General features: G+C 43.6%; 1 pseudogene; it reads left to right on the top strand.

The window, feature by feature from the left end:
* The first annotated feature begins 16,117 nt into the window (after nt 1–16,117).
* On the top strand, nt 16,118–16,702 carry LOC103091336 (myelin-associated neurite-outgrowth inhibitor pseudogene; annotated as a pseudogene).
* Nucleotides 16,703–19,686: the final 2,984 nt, after the last annotated feature.

Here is a 19,686-nt window from a genome sequence, read left to right as displayed (position 1 = left end):
TTTCCCTACTCTGTGAAACACGTGTCCCAAATTTGCAGCAAAATGGACTGATTCTCTTTTCTCTCCTGCTCTTCCTCTCCCGGCAGTGAGAGCACCGAGTCCTAACCACTGGGACACCAGGGAGTTCCCATTATGCCTTGATTTTTAGAATATGTCCTGTCCCAAGTTGATGGGGATGAGAACACTCGTTGAGCTTTGGGTCAGGGTCAAGAATGTGCCAAATCTAGAGACAAGGGGCAGTCAACAGAGCCCACAGATGCATTCCATCCTGTGGTGTAAGGCCTAAAATCAAGGTCTAATATTACGTGCTGCCTTAACATCTGGTGAAATCAGGAAGGCCTAGTTTGGCTTAACTGCAAGTTTTTCTTCTTGGTCTGATCGAAAATGTCACCTAGTTAAACAACCTTCCTCATCAGATGGACCAGATGCAGTTTCTGCTGATCCCTGCATAGTGGATTTGCGTTCCCCACCAGGCCATGGAATTACCCAAAAAAGCCAACGACATTCTCCTGTGGGAACCACAGGACACCTCACCCTCCGGATACTACAAAGCAAGCTTGCCTCCCACTGCCTCTGGTTGTTCACTCTGTTCCTAAATGCTTCCCCCATGTGACCCTGCAGGGCGTGTGGTGTCCTTCTTCCCTGTGCTGTGAGTATACGTGACCAATGAACTGCTGCCAATTTCAGCTGTCCAGTGCTGGGTGTCATAAGTTCAGCCATCCCCATACCCCTAGGGTGGGAATCCCTCCCTTACCAATGCGGTGAAGAGGAGGTGATTAAGATACTCTTAGGGGCTTCCCTGGTGGCGCAGTGGTTGAGAGTCCGCCTGCCGATGCAGGGGACACGGGTTCGTGCCCCGGTCCGGGAAGATCCCACATGCCGCGGAGCGGCTGGGCCCGTGAGCCATGGCCGCTGAGCCTGCGCGTCTGGAGCCTGTGCTCCGCAACGGGAGAGGCCGCAACAGTGAGAGGCCCGCGTACCGCCAAAAACAAAAAACAAAAAACAACAACAACAACAAAAAGATACCCTTAAAGCCAGTTGCCCTAAAAAATTAGAGGCTTGGCTTCTGCGCCGTCACTGTCTGCACAAAGCCCTGTTTCTTAGAGCCCATGGGGAACTGGAACCACTACCCCCATTTATTCAAAGTAACCATTTGAGTGCACTGGGTGTGGTTACACTTTCTGCTACTTGTATATTTCTCAACCCATACTCTAATCCAGTGCAGTCATCATTCCAGGAATCCCTGAGGGTCCGCTGATTGAAATACTTCTGCTCTCTCTCTTTTTAAAAAAATATTTATTTATTTATGTGGCTGCATCGGGTCTTAGTTGCGGCACACAGGATCTTCGTTGTGGCACGTGGGATCTTTAGTTGCAGCATGTGGGATCTTTATTTGCGGCACGTGGGATCTAGTTCCCTGACCAGGGATCAAACCCGGGCCCACTGCATTGGGAGTGTGGTTTCTTAGCCGCTGGACCACCAGGGAAGTCCCCTTCTGCTCTCTTTTGAATAGATGTAGACATCACTATCTTCTTTCACTTTTACTGTGATATTTCAGTTTCCTCTTTTCCAGTCCCAAGAGGGTTATGAATCATGTTTCCAAAACAGATGATGATCTGTGGAAAGGATTTTGCATTTGTAACTTCCTTAGTTCTTCTGAATGAATTATGAAGGTCATATGTATGTGAGTCTTCAGGAATCAGAGGTGGAGGCCAACACTAGTCATTTTAGTCAAATAATTACCATACTTGACAGGCTTGGATAAGAGCCTTAGGCAAGCCTTAGGCAAGGCTGTTGAGTATAGTAGGTTATCAGCTATTTTATTTCCCCAAGGAAACAAGAAGCTCCTCAAAGGCCGTGGGCTTTGTTCTGTGTGCCTGCATGCCTATTCCAGCACACTAGTGCAGTGGGGAAGAGCTGGGATACTGGAAACTGACCACCTGGCTTCAAATCCTAGCCTGCCCACTAATTAGCGAAGAGGCCTCAGTTTACCCAATTCTTAGAAACCTTAGTTGTATCTTTGTATCCAAGGGTTGTATTAAATATTAAATGTTCTAAGAGTAAATGTATGTGAAGCACTTAGCACACTGCCTGGCACAGAGTAAGTGGTCAATAAATGTTAGGTATTATTGGACTTCCTTGGTGGCACAGTGGTTAAGGACCCACCTGCCAATGCAGGGGACACGAGTTTAAGCCCTAGTCCGGGAAGATCCCACATGCCGTGGAGCAACTAAGTCTGTGCGCCACAACTACTGAGCCCGTGTGCTGCAACTACTGAAGCCCATGCACCTAGAGCCCATGCTCCATGACAAGAGAAGCCACTGCAGTGAGAAATCCGCACACTGCAACAAAAAGTAGCCCCTGCTCGCCACAACTAGAGAAAGCCTGTGCGCAGCAATGAAGCCCAAAGCAGCCAAAAATAAATTAAAAAAAAAAGAAAAAAAAGTTAGGTATTACTGTTATTTAAAGTGTTAACCATGTCTAACGATGCTGGCTATTATTGTTATTTGGACAGTGCCCAAGCATCACTCCTAAGCTCTAGGCCCATATATTTAACCATGTGTGGATGAATATTCTACTTAAATAGTTTAGAGACAACTCAAATAAGTACAGAGGAGAAATAATCATCTCTACTTCCTCCACCCCCACCCACATGGGCTCTTCTGGAACTCCCAAGCTCGGTTAGCAGCACCACCTGCCATCAGCTCAGTTTCCCAAGTCAGAAATCCAAGGCACAGCCTCACCATCTCCCTTCTCTTTCTCCATTCCATCCAATCTCACCAATTCATTCAGCAAACATTTATTGAGCACCCTGGCACTGGGTAGGTGCCAGGATAAACAAATGAACCAGACAGGCTGTCCTGGAGGTTAGGTGAAGTTCAGAAGATGGGCAAGCAATGTGTAAAGGGATGAGTTGAGCACAGCCTGGGATAAAGGGTCTCAAAGAAATAAGCAATGAGCTGTGCTAAAAACAATGGAGTTATTTCTGACAGGGGTCAGGGATGGCCTCTCCAAGGTAGTGACATTTAAACTAGATCTGAATGTCAAGAAGGAACTGACCATGACGAGTTGGAGGCAGGACATTTCGGGCAGAGGGACGGCAAGCACAAAGCACTGAAGTGGGAAAGAAATGAGTGTGTTCCAAGAACTGTCAGATGGCCAGTGTGACTGGGACATTTACAACAAGGTCTCTGGACCTTCTAGTCTAGCCAGGAGGGACACAAGCTTACTTCTTACTGCTTCATAAACTATGTGGTCCCATTTCAGTGAGACAGAAGCTCAAAGAAAGGCAAAATAAAATCCATACAGACAAGAGTAGTCACAGGGGGCTTTATGAAGCTTGTGACACATGAGCTGGCCCTCCTAGATGAAGAGACTGGAAACATTCAGTGGGATGAGAAAAGGTATTCCCAACAGGACTAGTGGCACCAGCCAGGTCCAGAGAAATGAGTATGGTATGTGCTAAGACTACAAGTAGACTTGACTGGCTCCCCAGATCGGGAAGAAAGTGGATGAAAGTTATATAGAGGCTGATTTGAGGAAATCTTTTTTTTTTTTTTTAAGGGCTGAGATGTTTGGACCAATTGCAAAGTTAAGGTGGAGCCATTCCTGGGTTGACAGGGGATGTGAGGAAAGCAGTGACTTAAGAACATCCTTTACACATCCATGAGGATGTTGGGTGAAGGGGGAAACCCTGGGAAGGGAGATTACTTTTAGAAGTCTGCTGGAATCATATAAGAGTGACTCAAAAAGCAACCTAGACTACTAATTGGGTGGTGGTAATAGAAAGAACAGAATCTGAGTAAGAATTTTTAAAATTCCTTTAAATCCAACACTAGAGTGTCGGTTAAATAAATTATGGTACACTCATGTAATAGAACTATATGCAGCTATTTTAAATGATGCCATAGAAGGATAGCAAATGACACTGAAAGGTGTTCAAGGCAGAACACAATCTGCAGGACATTTCTTACTTAAGGGAGATGTGAGTCTTCAATTAGGGTTCACTTTTTTCTTGCAAAGATATTTATTAAAAGCCTTTAATCCTGAATGCAAATTTAAGGAGATAAGACTCACCTCAATCCTCACTGAAATATGTCACAGATAATAAATTCAGAGGTATCAGAAAAGGTCAAATGGCGTTTTCCTGAAATCCAGAAATCAAGCTTAAAAACCATCTTTTGTGTTTCCCTCTACCATGATTTGTTTTGGGTAAGTCAGTCAAGAGTTGGCATATATGGACTTCCCTGGTGGTGCAGTGGTTAGGAATCCGCCTGCCAATGCAGGAGACATGGGTTTAAGCCCTGGTCTGAGAAGATACCACGTGTTGTGGAGCAACTAAGCCCGTGCGCCACAACTACTGAGCCTGTGCTCTAGAGCCCACGAGCCACAACTACTGAGCCTGTGAGCCACAACTACTGAAGCCTGTGCACCTAGAGCCTGTGCTCTGCAACAAGAAAAGCCACTGCAATGAGAAGCCCGCGCACCGCAACGAAGAGTAGCCCCTGCTCACCACAACTAGAGAAAGCCCGCGCACAGCAACGAAGACCCAACACAGCCAAACATAAATAAATTAATAAATAATTAAATTTATATTAAAAAAAAAAGAGTTGGCATATGGCTGGCTCTACCCCTCCTGTAGGTTCAGTCTTGCTCCCGCCACCACCAAATGCATGTGTTGAAGTTCTAACCCCCATTATCCCAGAAAATGACTGTATTTGGAGATGTAGCCTTTAATGAGGTAATTAAGGTAAAATGAGGTCATATGGGTAGCTCCTAATCCAATCTGATTGGTGTCCTTATAAGAAGAGGACACAGGCACAGAGGGAAGATCATGTGAAGATATAGGGAGAAGATGGCTGTCTATAAGACAAAGCGAGAAGCCTTAGAAGAAACCAGCTCTGCTGACACCTTGATCTTGTATGTCAAATTTCTGCTATTTATGCCACCCAGTCTCTGGTGCTTTATTATGGCAGCCATAACAAATACTTCGATTCTCTCTTTTTAATTGTGACAAATATATTTTAAATACAAAATCTAATGCTTGGGTTCCTCGTGTATTTAAGTTCCTCAAATACTTAAATGCAAAATTACTATATGATCCAGCTATTCCACTCCTAGGTATATACCCAAAAGAACTGAAGGCAAGGACTCAAATACATACTGGTATGCAAATGATCATAGCAGTATTATTGACAATAGCCAAAAGGTGCCCATGAAGAGATGAATGGATAAACAAAAGGGGTTATATACATACAATGGAATATTATTTGGTCATAAAAAGGAATGAAGTGCTGACACATGCTACAACACGGATGAACCTTGAAAACATGATGCTAAGTGAAGTAAGCCAGACACAAAGGGCCACATACTATGTGACTCCGTTGATATGAAATATTCAGAACAGGCAAATCCATAGAGATAGAAAGTAGAATAAAGGTTACCAGGGGCTGCGGGGGAGAAGGAAATGAAGAGATAGTGTTTCACGAGCACAAAGCTGCTGCTGATGAAAAAATTCTGGAAATGGATAACGGCCGTGGTTGTACAACACTGTGAATGTGCTTAATGTCACTAAATTGTACACTTAAAAATAGTTAAATTTATGTTATGTATATTTACCACAATTTTTTAAATTAACAAAAGCAAAAACCAATGCTTAGGCAACTGTGGGATTTTTATATTTGGTGGAAATTTCCTTATATCATTAAAATATATATACTTTTTTTGCAGTCTAGACTCTCTTAGTCTGAGTCTCAGTTGGAGTCTTAGTGATGGCTTGCTGTTCATACTTCTTTGTTTCCTCCAACCACATACAAATGTGTCTTGGAAGAAAATATTCCAGTGGAGATCCCCAGCTTGGCCAGCAAGCCAGGAGAACAATATTTGTGAGGATATGCAAAGAAGAAGGGATAAACCAGTGGTTGGTGGATATATATCTTATCTTTGGCTTTCTTCGGATGGAACTGGGGGCACTGATCTTGCCTGAGGCCATCCACCATCAGGGAAGAAATTTCTACCTTTCTGATGGGAATAAATCTGCCTTCAGCAGATAAAGCACTAAAGGACTACATTCCCAAAGGCACTTGCTGATGCCTGTTTGGAGCCAGGCTCACAGGCAGGGAGGCATCACGTGTACACTGTGCCCATTCACGGTTTGAGGACTGCCTAGTGCAGTAGCTGGATTCAGCTTTGCTTGCTCAGGGTACATCCACATTAGCTCCCGTGCCCCTGGGAGAGCAGAGTGGCTTCGCCTCCTAGGTGGGTAAGGTGAGAAAACCCACACGCAGCCAGGCAGTACCGATGGGTAATTACTGTGAGTATCTTTGTGATGCGGAGGTTTTCTGAATGTGCCACAGGGGCCTTATCAAAAAAGTGCTGGGACAGGTCACCCTGGAAATGGGACAGTAGTGCCCAGGAGAATATAAGGCGGGCTGAAGTGGCTGCCTCATAGAAGCAGGTCCAAATGTTGAAGTGAAGCAGAGAGGGGTAAAATGAGAGCAGAATCTTTGAGGAAAGGAAGAAGTCCTTGTGGGAAACTCATTTTGAATAAACTCTACCTGCAAAACTCTAGATTTACAAAATAAGTAGACAGGATGGGTGAGCATGATTTTTGTTTATAAGATTCCTTTCAATAACAATTCAATGAAATTAAATGAAAGTGGAGTCCTCCCTTTTAAGAGCTTATCTATCAGAGAGACAGGGGGATGCCCAAAGCCTGGGCTCTGACTAACTGTGAGACCCTTTTAAACCTCATCTTAGTTTTCTTATTTGCAAAAGGGAAGGACTGGGATAAATATGATCTCTAAGTTACTTTTAATCTCAAAGTGCTTCCCCCATCGTATAAAATGCGATCCGTTTGTACTTGACATCAGGCTTACATAAAGTTCATAGCACATCACCTGGTAAGTGCGGTCAATGAATTTACTGTGTTGGTTAAAATCAAAAGTCCATACGATTGCCTCTGGGGCCCTACTTGATCGGGCCCCTGACCGCCTCTCAGGATCTTACCTCACCTCACTCTCCTCCTTACCCACTATGTTCCAGGTCTTCTTTCTATTCCTGGAACACACCAAGCTCATTCCTACATCAGGGCCTTTGCACTTGCTGTCCACTGTGCCTGGGATCCTTTCCCCCCAGATTTTCAGAGAGTTGGCTCTTTCCTGACATTCAGATCTCAGTTCAAAAGTACTTCCTTCGAGAGGGCCTCCCTCAAGCTAATAGATATACAGAGAATTCAACACCCACTAAGAATGCATGTTCTTTTAGGGTGCACATGGAACATTTGCAAAACAGACATGCATGTATCTCCTTCAATATATTCCCAATGAACAATATGATATAGATCAGGTTCTCCAACTGCATTTTAATGAAATTTGAAATTAATTTTGAAAAGATAAATTTTTAGGGAATTCCCTGGCAGTCCAGTGGTTAGGACTCTGCCCTTTCACTGCTGAGGGCCCCGGTTCAATCCCTGGTGGAGGAACTAAGATCCCACAGGCTGCATGGCATGGCCGAAATAAAAATTAACTAATTAATTAATTAAACTCTTCTAAAAAATAAGGTTTATTTAAAAAAAAAAGATAAATTTTTAAAATATTTGGAAACCAAATAAAATATTGCTAAATGACTCTTGGAAATATTTAAAACTGGATGATAGTGAAAACACCACACGTCAAAATTGGTGGGACACAGACAGTGAAAGCACGATTTTAAAAGGAAATTTATAGCTTTATATACATTTATCAGGAAACAAGAAAGGTTAAGAAAGACATGAGGGGGCTTCCCTGGTGGCGCAGTGGTTGAGAATCTGCCTGCCAGTGCAGGGGACACGGGTTCGAGCCCTGCTCTGGGAGGATCCCACATGCCGCGGAGCAACTGGGCCCGTGAGCCACAACTGCTGAGCCTGCGCGTCTGGAGCCTGTGCTCTGCAACGAGAGAGGCCGCGACAGTGAGAGTCCCGCGCACCGCGATGAAGAGTGGCCCCCGCTTGCCACAACTAGAGAAAGCCCTCGCACAGAAACGAAGACCCAACACAGCCAAAAATAAATAAATAAATAAATTTATAAAAAAAGAAAGACATGAGGCTAAGCATTCAACTCAAATACTAGAAAAGAAGCAGCAGAACCAAATGAAAGAAACAAGAAGGAAATAACTATTAGGACAGAAATCAACAAAATATAAACAACTGAGATGACTAACAAAACTAAAAGCTGATTCTATGCAAAGATTAATAAGATAAAAGTCTTGGACTTCCCTGGCGGTCCAGTGGTTAAGACTTTGCACTTCCACTGCAGGGGACACAGGTTCGATCCCTGGTGGGGGAACTAAGAAACTAAGATCTCTGCATGCTGCTCGGCGCCTCCAAAAAAGAAAAAAAGTTTCCCTCCACATTTGGACTTCCCTGCTGGCACAGTGGTTAAGAATCCGCCTGCCAATGCAGGGTACACAGGTTCGATGCTTGGTCCAGGAAGATCCCACATGCCATGGAGCAACTAAGCCCGTGCGCCACAACTACAGAGCCTGTGATCTAGAGCACGCAAGCCACAACTACTGAGCCCACATGCCACAACTACTGAAGCCTGCGCGCCTAGAGCCCGTGCTCCGCAATAAGAGAAGCCACCGCAATGAGAAGCCTGCGCACCACAACGAAGAGTAGCCCCCGCTCACCACAACTAGAGAAAGCCCGCGTGCAGCAACGAAGACCCAACGCAACCAAAAATAAATAAATTAAAAAAAAAAATCTCTGTACTTCGCAGCCTTTGTCTCTGTGCATTACCAATCACAGCATCAGCCTTTTTCTATCATTGAATAGGAGACCCAACTAGTTACCACAAAAAAAGTGATAAAGAACACTAAATGGGGGAAAAACTTCTACTCTGTTAAACATCTTTATTTTTCCACTTATTTTTTTAAGAAAAAAAATCTAAATTCACACAAATAGTCTTGAAGCTTTTACCTTGTTTGGGTGAGAGATTTATTTTCTGTGCTTATAAAAAATAAGTTGTGGGGAGGAATAATGATTTACCTAATTAAGTTAACTTTGTACATCTCCCTCAAGCTCTAGTCCCTTGCCAGGTATTCAAGTATACATAGAAAAACGTACACCAAAACCCTCCCCAAAGAAAATATATCAAACTGTTCAAAGATTAAAGACTAAGGATAGTAAATTAAATTCTCTGTAGCTTAATCTGAATTAAGAATCTTATGCTTCTCTATGTATCTTCGAGACCTGTCAGCTGTGGCAGTCTCCCTTCCTAGCCATGGAAGAGCATATTCTTGTTTATTGGCAAAGCTGTCACCATTTATTTGGTATCATATTCTGACTTGTACAAGTAACATTCTTCACTTTAAAAACCTGGAGGGTGGGCTTCTCTGGTGGTGCAGTGGTTAAGAATCTGCCTGCCAATGCAGGGGACATGGGTTTGAGCTCTAGTCCGGGAAGATTTCACATGCTTCTGAGCAACTAAGCCCGTGTGCCGCAACTACTGAGCCTGCGCTCTAGAGCCCATGAGCCACAACTACTGAAGCCCAGGTGCTTAGAGCCCGTGCTCCGCAGCAAGAGAAGCCACTGCAATGAGAAGCCCGCACACCGCAATGAAGAGTAGCCCCTGCTCGCCGCAACTAGAGAAAGCCCGCCCGCAGCAATGAAGACCAAACACAGCCAGAAAAAAAAAAAAAAAAACCCTGGAGGGTACTGGGTTATTGGGTAAACTTCTAACTACAGTTCAAATGTTTCTAGGAAACTGAACTAATAGTTCCAATGGATGATGGAAAACATAGCAAGATATCAAGAAATCCAAAGCAATATGGGTGAAGTTTTATTTAGCATCCTGCAGTACACTGCCAAACATGATTTTAAATCTCAAGCATGGTATTCAAGTGGAGAATAAATGAGTGTTTCCTTGCTGTAAATAAATAAATAAATAAATAAATAAATAAAAGAATCTTATGCTTATAGTGTTTCTATGGAGTTAGTAATTATATTCGTTTCCTATTGATGCTGTAACAAACTATGACAAATTCAGTGGCTTAAGAAAACACAAATCTATTATTTTACAGTTCTGGAGATCAGCAATCCAAAATGTGTCTAATGGGGCAAAATCAAGGTGTTGGCAGGCTGTGTTCCTTCAGGAGGCGCTGGGGGGAATCCATTTCCTGCCTTTTCCAGAAAGCTTCATTGTTTGGCTCATGGCCTCCAATTAGCAATCTCATCACTCTCACCTGTGCTTCTGTTGTCACAGGCCTTTTCTGACTCTGATCTTCAGCCCCTCTTCCATTTTTTAAGAACCCTTGTGATTAAACTCACCTGGATAATTCAGGATACTCTTCCTGTCTTAAAATCCTTAACTTAATCACATCTGCAAAGTCTCTTTTGCCATATAACGTCAATACAGTCACAGGTTGCAGGGATTAGAACACTGATATCCTCAGGGGGATATTATTCTGCCCCCCCCCCCGCCCCCCCAGTAATTAAGACACCATCTGGGAAAGTTATCAGATTTGACACTAATGGGACTGTATCTTCAGGTCCTATTTTCCTGAGTCTGTTGGGTAATCCTTCCAAATAATTAGGTATCTAATAGTTTCCAAGTAAATTTGAGAAGATATTACATCATATGCTAATGTCGGGGAACATGATGAAATGTATGGGGGTTCCAATAACTAGCATCTCCACAAGCATGACTTCTCCCATTTCAAGGTGACCCCCGCAATCCTCATTATCCCTTAAACTTACATAACATACCAAGCAATGGAACCCAAAACAGTCCCACATAATATTACACAATGATTTAGTGGACAAAATGATTTCACAGCATTTTAAAGCTACATAATGAAATATTTAAGAGCAAAGATTCTGGAATCAGACAGACATGGACTCAAATCCTGACTGAACCTGTTGCATGATCTAAGTCTCAGTTTTACTCCTCAGTGCCCACCTAGGTTCACATGAGACCAAGTGAAAGGAAGCCTATAAAGCTTTTAGCAGCATATTATTAACTGTTGTTATTAATATCATAAAGGCCATATCATATTTGACACAATAACATTGATCCCCATTTTACATATAAAGAAACATACTCCCGGGCTTCCCTGGTGGCACAGTGGTTAAGAATCTGCCTGCCAATGCAGGGGACACGGGTTTGAGCCCTGGTCCAGGAAGATCCCACATGCCGCGGAGCAACTAAGCCCACGCACCACAACTACTGAAGCCTGCGTGCCTATAGCCTGTGCTCCGCATCAAGAGAAGCCATCGCAATGAGAAGCCCGTGCAACACAACGAAGAGTAGGTCCCACTCACCACAACTAGAGAAAGCCTGTGCGCAGCAACAAAAGACCCAACGCAGCCTAAATAAATAACCAAATAATAAAATAAATTTATATTAAAAAAAGAAACATACTCCCCAAAAGTAAATAGCTCATCTAAGGATGCATAACTAGTAAATAATCATATATATCCCAGTGTCTGGCACACACTGTATCCACTCCTGAATACCTTTGTTTTCAGTAATATCAGATACAACCCCCGCAAGTCGACCTCACAACTGCTCCATCACCTCTTGTATTCACAGCTTTTTTCCTATCCATCCTCTATTCTCTGTTGCCTACCAAAGGATGTGGTCTCTGAGGACTTTGTACTACCCTGAAACCAAATGTCAAATGTGCTGAGATTTTAAGACACAGTTTCAGAAACAGGTCCAGCTCATCTGCAAGAATATCATACTTCCCATTTTCTCCATTTTGATAAGCTATAATTCCCCCACCCACTGAATGGGAGGAAACATTTGCAGATCATATATCCGATAAGAAATTGCAGCTGCGGGCTTCCCTGGTGGCGCAGTGCTTGAGAGTCCGCCTGCCAATGCAGGAGACGCGGGAAGTGCTGTTCTTTTGAGAAATAACATTACACTCTCCTTGGAAACTGTGGATTTGAAGATGGCTCCTGCCTGCTCACAACATGAGAATCAGCGAAGTGTTTAAAAACTATTACATGACAGTAAGACTCCAGTGGGGCAGTCAGTAGGAGAACATGTTCAGAGGGAAAATCTGTCCCACCAGAATTATACCAAAGTATATTTTCAGGATGAATTTCTTATTTCTGCCCTCCTTTGGAATAAATTATTTTTCTGCTCTCTAAAAAAAAAAAAAAAAAGAAATTGCAGCTGCAATATATAAAGAACACTTACAACTTAAAATAGACAAATAACCCAATTAAGAAATGGGCACTTCCCTGGTGGTGCAGTGGTTGAGAGTCCGCCTGCCGATGCAGGGGACACTGGTTCGTGCCCCCGTCCGGGAAGATCCCACATGCCGCAGAGCAGCTGGGCCCGTGAGCCATGGCCGCTGAGCCTGTGCATCCGGAGCCTGTGCTCCGCAACGGGAGAGGCCACAACAGTGAGAGGCCCACGTACTGTAAAGAAAAAAAAAAAAATGGGCAAAGGATCTGAACAGACATTTCTCCAAAGATGTACAAATGGCCTATAAGCACCTGAAAAGCTCAAGATTAATCATTATGAAAATGAAAACTAAACATTTATATATATACACATTTACATATACATATTTGAGTGCAGGCCAATTATATTTCATATTAATTTCTTTCAGGGCTCCTAACGGGATATTAGAAAATATTTCTTTTTAAAGGGACTTTGAGTCTGATAGGTTGAGACCCACTGATCTAGCAGATACGGTCAACATACAGCCTATTAGATATGGAACATACAGCTATGTTCCACACCGGCTTTAGCCTCAAGAACTCCATGGGGAAAGCAACAGTAAAATTATAAAGTGATTTATTCCTCACTTCTGCTACCAGCGTGTTCTTTATTTAGGGAATGTGCTGTTTCTGGAGATATATAATTACACATTTGGAGCACATGCATCTGTCATTATGTTATACAATGACAGATTTTACAATGTCTACGTGCCAGATAAGTGAATCTTACATCTATAAATGCCTGAACGTTAATTTAAACGTCTTTTTCATTGAAGCATACAGCTTCATCTGACTGGCCTTTTGCATCTCGAGGCCATTGTAATGACCGTGCTATAACCAAACTACGCTCTAATATGCACTGAGGTTAGCCACTGCTGGCCTCACAACTAAATGGTAACAGACTGATGAGCTTTTTGCAGTTCTTTTGGAGCTTTTTATAGGAACTTATTTCTTTTTATGGACTATTAATCTATTTATTGCTGCTCTTAGCATTTGTGGCCTCAAGCAGTGCCTCCCATCTCTAATTTGCTGCATTCATACAAACATTTGTTTTAACGCCCACATTACCAGTGACAGTACATTTTTCATCTCTTGGAACCTAGCGCTATAGCCAAAGCTTTTTCAATCCCAACTTTCAAAAGCCTTCTAGCATAAGAAAAAAAAAGAACATTTATTATAAGCTTATGGGGGTACCTTAAGGGCAGAAGTGAACCAAGGAGGCAGAACCAGGAAGTAGAAACTCAGCAGAAACCAAAGAGGCCATTTTCTTAGTATTGCTCACCTCTGCTCCCTTTGCCTGTCCAGTTTCTTTCTTTTGCTTCTGTAAACTCCCCTTCTTGGCTTCTCCATAAACATGACTCTGCCACAAACCCTGAAGTTACATCAACTCAGTTCTGGTCACTTGTAGAGAACAAAGAGCTGCCTCTCTCCCAGTGCCAATCCCAGAGGAGAGAATCAGATTGGCCCTTTTGGGTTAGGTTTCCCTGTGCTCCAATTGATAAGGTCATCGGACCTTAGTATAAAAATGGCTGCTGGGGCCACCTCTGTGAGGAAGGGCAGTTTTTAGAGGAAGAATGTTGTGATAAACTGGCTTACCATGCATCAAACGAAACGGACAATCCAGACTGTCGGAACTTTCTCTAAAATAAAAATAATTTCTGTGTGAGGGTCTGAGGTGCTCCCCTATGAAGAAAGAACATGAGGTTTGGCCCCATTATTATGTGGTAGGTACTTTTTATGAGGCCCTTGATTGTCTACTCCCTGTTTCTTTCTTCCTTTCTTCCTTTCTTTCTTTTCTTCCTTCTTTCCTTCCTTCCTTTCTTTCTTTTTTTAATTTGATATAATTCACATACCATAAAAGCCACCTTTTTATTTTTTTAATTTTGTGTTTTTAAAATAATTTTTTTAATTTATTTATTTTGGCTCGCCGGGTCTTAGTTGTGGCACACGGGATCTTCGTTGCGGCATGCAGCCTTCTTAGTCGGGCATGCGAACTCTTAGTTGCTGCATGCATACGGGATCTAGTTCCCCGACCAGGCCCCCTGAATTGGGAGCGCAGAGTCTTACTCACTGGACCACCAGGGAAGTCCTACAACCTTTTTAAAATGTACAAATCAGTGACTTTTAGTAGATTCACAAGCGTTCTGCAACTATCACCATTGTCTGTTTTCCAGACCATTTTCATGATCCCAGATGGGAACCTCATACTCGGTAGCGATCACTCCCCATTATTTCTTTCCTCCAGTCCTAAGCAACCATGGATCAACTCTCTGTCTCTGTGGATTTGCCTATTCTGGGCATTTCATAAAAACAGAATCATACAATATGTAGCCTTTTGTACTTGGCTTTTTTCACTTAGCATAGTTTTCAAGGTTCATACACATTGTAGCATGTGTCAGTGCTTCATTCCTTTTTATGGCTAAATATTTCATTGTATGGACAGACCACATTTTATTTATCCATTCATCAGTAGCTGGACATTTAAGTTACTTCCACTTTTGGGGGCTTATGAATAATGCTACTATGAACATTCATGTACAAGTTTTTACGTGAACGTATCTTTAAAAATTTTTTATTTATTTATGGCTGCGTTGGGTCTTTGTTACTGCAGGCGGGCTTCCTCTAATTGCATTGAGTGGGGGCTACCCTTCGCTGTGGTGCACAGCCTTCTTATTGCAGTGGCTTCTCTTATTGTGGAGCACAGGCTCTAGGAGCGAGGTGTTCAGTAGTTGTGGCACGTGGGCTCAGTAGTTGTGGCACACGGGCTTAGTTGCTACGCAGCATGTGGGATCTTCCTGGACCAGGGCTCAAACCTGTGTCCCCTGCATTGGCAGGCAAATCCTTAACCACTGTGCCACCAGGGAAGCCCCAAAATATTTTCTTAAAGCAGCTGCACCATTTTACTTTCCAGCAGTATATGAATACTCCAGTTTCTCCAGCTTTGCCATCTTTTTGATGGTCGATTGTTTTGATTATACCCATGCTAGTGGGATGCAGTGGTATCTCACTGTGATTTTGATTTGCATTTCCCTAGTGACCAATGATATTCAACATCTTTTCATATGCTTATGGACCTTTTGTGTATCTGCTTTGTAGAAATGTCTGTTCAAACCTTTTGCCCATTTTTCATTGGGTTGTCATTTTACTGACGAGTTATAAGAGTTAAAGAACTCTTTAAGGTTCTAGACCCTTCTCAGATATATGATTTTTCCCATTCTGTGGGTTGTCTTCTTTTTCTCAATAGTGGCCTTTGATGCACAAAAGTTTTAAATTTTGATGAAGTCCAATTTATCTACTTTTTTTCTTTTGTCACCTGAACTTCAGGTGTCATATCTAAAAAACCACTGCCTAATTCAAGGTCACAAAATTTACACCTATGTCTTCATATGACTCATTAGTTTTAACTCTTGCATTTAGGTCTTTGATCCATTTTGAGTTAATTCTCATATATGGTAAGAGGTAGGGGTCCAACTTCATCATTTGCATGTGGATATTCAGTTGTTCCAGCACCATTTGTTGAAAAGACTATTCTTTCCTTGTTGAGTTGTTTTAACGTCTTTACTAAAAATCTTGGTGTGTTTTTTTTTAAGCTAAATTCCCAGAGTTGCTCAATAACTGACTACACTCAGCCAAGCATACAATATGCAACTGAATGTGATTAAGATTATGTGAAGGGTGGCTGCGCAGCGTCTGCAGGGAGCGCGGGCTGCGAAGAGGAGGGCCGGGCCGAGCTGGGCGAGGGGGAACGCGGACCGGGGAGGCGGCGGCGGCAACCTGGGCCTCGCGGCTCAGCCGCGCATCGGAGCAGGCCTCCGCGGCGCGCGCCCCTCGCCGAGCCCGCCCCGGACCGGCGAGCGCTGGTCACTGAGGCCCAGGCCGCCGCCGCGGCGCGTTCTTGAAATCATGAATCCTGTTTATAGCCTGGGTTCTTCTGCGGTTCCCTATGCAAATGCCAAAGAAATTGGATATCCAGCTGGTTTCCCCATGGGTTATGCAGCATTTCCTGCCTATTCCCCCAACACGTACCCTGGAGCGAATCCTACCTTCCAAACAGGTTACACTCCTGACACACCTTCCAAAGTGTCCAGTTCCCCCACCAACGGGGCGGTGCCACCGTACTCCTCCTCCCCAACCCCTACCAGACCGCTGGACACCCCGTGCGAAGTGCCTACCCCCAGTAGAGCACGCACAGCAAGGCACGTACTACCCCCAGCCCCTGTATGCAGTACCCCGTCACGTCATCCACCACACCACAGTGGTGCAGCCCAACGGCATGCCAGCGATGGTGTCCCCTGCTCCCATCCCTCTGCCTAGAGGCAATGGGGTCACCATGGGCACGGTGGCGGGGACCACTATAGCCATGTCAGCGGTTACCTTGCTGACTGCCCGCCCACTCCCCAACTCCTGTCGCCCCCCCACCCCGTCACTGTGCCCACTTATCGGGCCCCAGGAACACCCACCTACAGCTATGTGGCCCCTCAGTGGTGATCACCCTGCAAACGTTTTCGGATGGAGCTGTGCAGTCACATCGTGGAGGTACCACAGCGGGTGCTGCAGGCCTTGGGCCTCCAACCAGGGCTTGTTCTTAATGCTCTCGATACTTAGCTAAACACTACTACGGCCGGCCCAGCAGGCCCCGGCGCCCTCAGTCTCCAACTGACTCTGTGGGTTGGTCTTAAAGCAAATCCTGTTTGGTGGGCTGCCAGGCAATTTTTTAGCTAACTGTAATGAAAAAAAGGGAGCATAAATCTATTCTGAATCATATCTAGCTGAATGCATGTTTAAAAAAAAAACACACAAAAACAAAGCTTGTTCCATCTACCTGCAGTGACTGATGCAGAACCATCATATGCAAAATCCAAAGGAATGGAAAAGTATTTTACAACTTGTATCATTAATACACTCTTGTAATGTATGCAAAGTCTTAAAGTTATAAGTGTTAAAGTGAATTTCTTCATAGAGCATCTGAAATCTCTTCGATGATTCTTCAGCCTTTTGGGGTTGACATGGGTTGCCAATTGGAAACATGGACTTCTACTTTCCACCCATCTGTTCCTTTTGCACGGACTGCACTGGGAGAGTTGCAGGGACAGGGAGAGTGTGGGGAGGCCACTGCTGCTTGGGGTGCAGCCAGGTTAATGGCTTTCTCTCCATTTAGGCTTGTGGGGTCAGTGTGATGTGGACGTCCTCAGGGATTACCATGAATCCAGTTAGGGACAAAAGGTGGTTTAATGTATCAGCAAATCAATTTTCTCTATCTAAATTTTCATTACAAATCTCTTACAGAGAGAGATGATGCTTTCTATATGTTTAATGGAAAAGTCCTATGTAGAGCGAAATTATTTTCCTGGGATGGAAGATATGTGAAAGAGAACCAGCCACACTTGGAGGAGGTATTGGCCTCTCCTTTATTTAGCTTAGAAAAATCATTCCTTTCCCCCGCCCCCTCGGGGGAAATGTTTGAGTCACCTGAAAACATATGTAGGCATTGTTGTTCTCCCTCCCACAAAGAAGGGCAAAGACTTCATTCAGCTGTGTGTTATGAAGAAAGTTGTACAGTTAAGAACTTTTAAAAGGGAACAAAACTTTATTGGATATTGATTGTTCCTTGTAGAGAGGCAGGGCTGTGGCTGTGTTTCGGCCCATGCACTCGATGGGGACTTGTCCTCTGAGACCATCTGGAGGGCGCTCGTGGAGATGGCTGTGGGGAGGTGTGAGGGAAGGGCTGGCGCCTGTTGTCTGTGAGCCCCTTTGGCCATATCTTCTTGCGGCTGGGGACACTCAGCACAAAGCACGTGTGGACAGCAAAGGGCCAGGCAGCATCAGAACGTGTTTGCCTGCCAGAACTTATTACAGAAAGGATTTTGTGTTTAAAATCTGAATATTGTACATAAGAAACCAAGAGGATTTTTTGCCTAAACGTGCCCAACTTGGATCGATGGGTGTGTGTATGGGTCTGTCCTCAGATGAGGTCAGAGGGGGTGGTGGTGAGCGTTGTTCCCTTTCAGCGGTCTGTCAGGGGCGGGGGTGCCCCTGCTCCACCCCAACGTCATTTCAAGCGCTGTGGGCCTCAGGTAGGGAGGGCACCTTACTCTCCTTACGGCTCCGGCAGCCGGTCAGGGCTCCGGCACTGGGGTGGCATTCAGCCCCGGATGGTGAGTGGGATACCTGACCCCTGAGCCTTTGGTAACCTTATTTTTTTTAGTGAGTACTCTTCATAATTTTACTTTTCACATTTTATTTTATAAGAAATTTAGGAATATTTTTGCATGGATCATTGTAAACAGAAGATTTATTTCTAATGTCTATAACATAGTGTGTTTACTAATAAGTACTTTAAATTGCTTCAAGAGCACTTAACCTACCTTTGTGTGTATTCGTGTGTGTGTGTGTGTGTGTGTGTGGCAGCCATTTACCCCAGGCACAGTGTCCATTTCTTCAACTCTTTGTTGGTAATTCCATCTGTGTAGTGGGCGGTTTGTAATATCGATATGTTCTCCAAGGCCTGAACTGATCCAGTAACAGAGAAGCTGGTTTCCCCAGTTTAGTGTAATAAGTTAGGAGAAAATATGATTTTAGTATATGTTTTTTAAAAGTCGCAGAGTGCACATACACAGATACACACATGCGACTACTTGTAAGGGTTGGAGTCATTTGAATTCAGGAGGAAGTTATGAGAAATTATATAGGCTGTTTCTTCCAGCTTGCCTGAGACTTGGCACACACAGGGTGAATGTTTTCACGAGCACTGCATTAAATGGTGTTTTCAAGAGAAAGAAAAGAGTGGGTTGCGTTTTCTCCCCATTTATATCAGCTTTATAAACACTTTCCCCCCTGTAATTTCTAAAAACAATCTTGTTTCCCTTTTGTGAAGTTGAGTTGGGAGACTTCATCAAATACTTTTGCATTATGGAATACATCTGTGTGGAAATCTTTTCAATTTTGAAACTATCGGGGCATCAGCTATCAAATGTGAAAGGTAGATCTTGTCTAGCAGGTAAGAATCTGGATATAATGAATAGTAACAAAATTATCATATGTTGTAATTTTAGCAGCATTTAGTTCCAGTAAAATTAAGGAATACAGCTTCTGTTATAAAGTTGCATAATTTGATATCCTAAGCACAATAGTAGAACATTCAGAGAAATTTTGCATTTTTTATATGTGACATTCCTAATTTGAGAGTCTTTCAGCTAAATTACAGTTATTTTAGGAGCTGAGACAGGCAAATAAAGGAACTAATTCCTATAAACATAGATATCATCATTGACATTTTTAAAAAATTTTGTTCTACAGCCTTCCCCTAAGGTTTAGAAGGTATGTTTCTCCGCTTAGGGAAACGCTGTTTGGATCTGGGTCAGGTGACTGAACGTTTCACGATGAGTGATGGTCCCATCAGCTTGCTGCCTCTGAGAACTGAGGCCAGCATCAGGGCCAGGGCCATTCGTGGTGACAAGCACAGAAGCGCTTCC

This window comes from Lipotes vexillifer, unplaced genomic scaffold (assembly GCF_000442215.2).
Source record: "Lipotes vexillifer unplaced genomic scaffold, Lipotes_vexillifer_v1.1 scaffold21, whole genome shotgun sequence".
NCBI lineage: Eukaryota > Metazoa > Chordata > Mammalia > Artiodactyla > Lipotidae > Lipotes > Lipotes vexillifer.
Note: the sequence above shows the minus strand (reverse complement) of the source record. Positions and strands in the feature narration are given on the sequence as shown.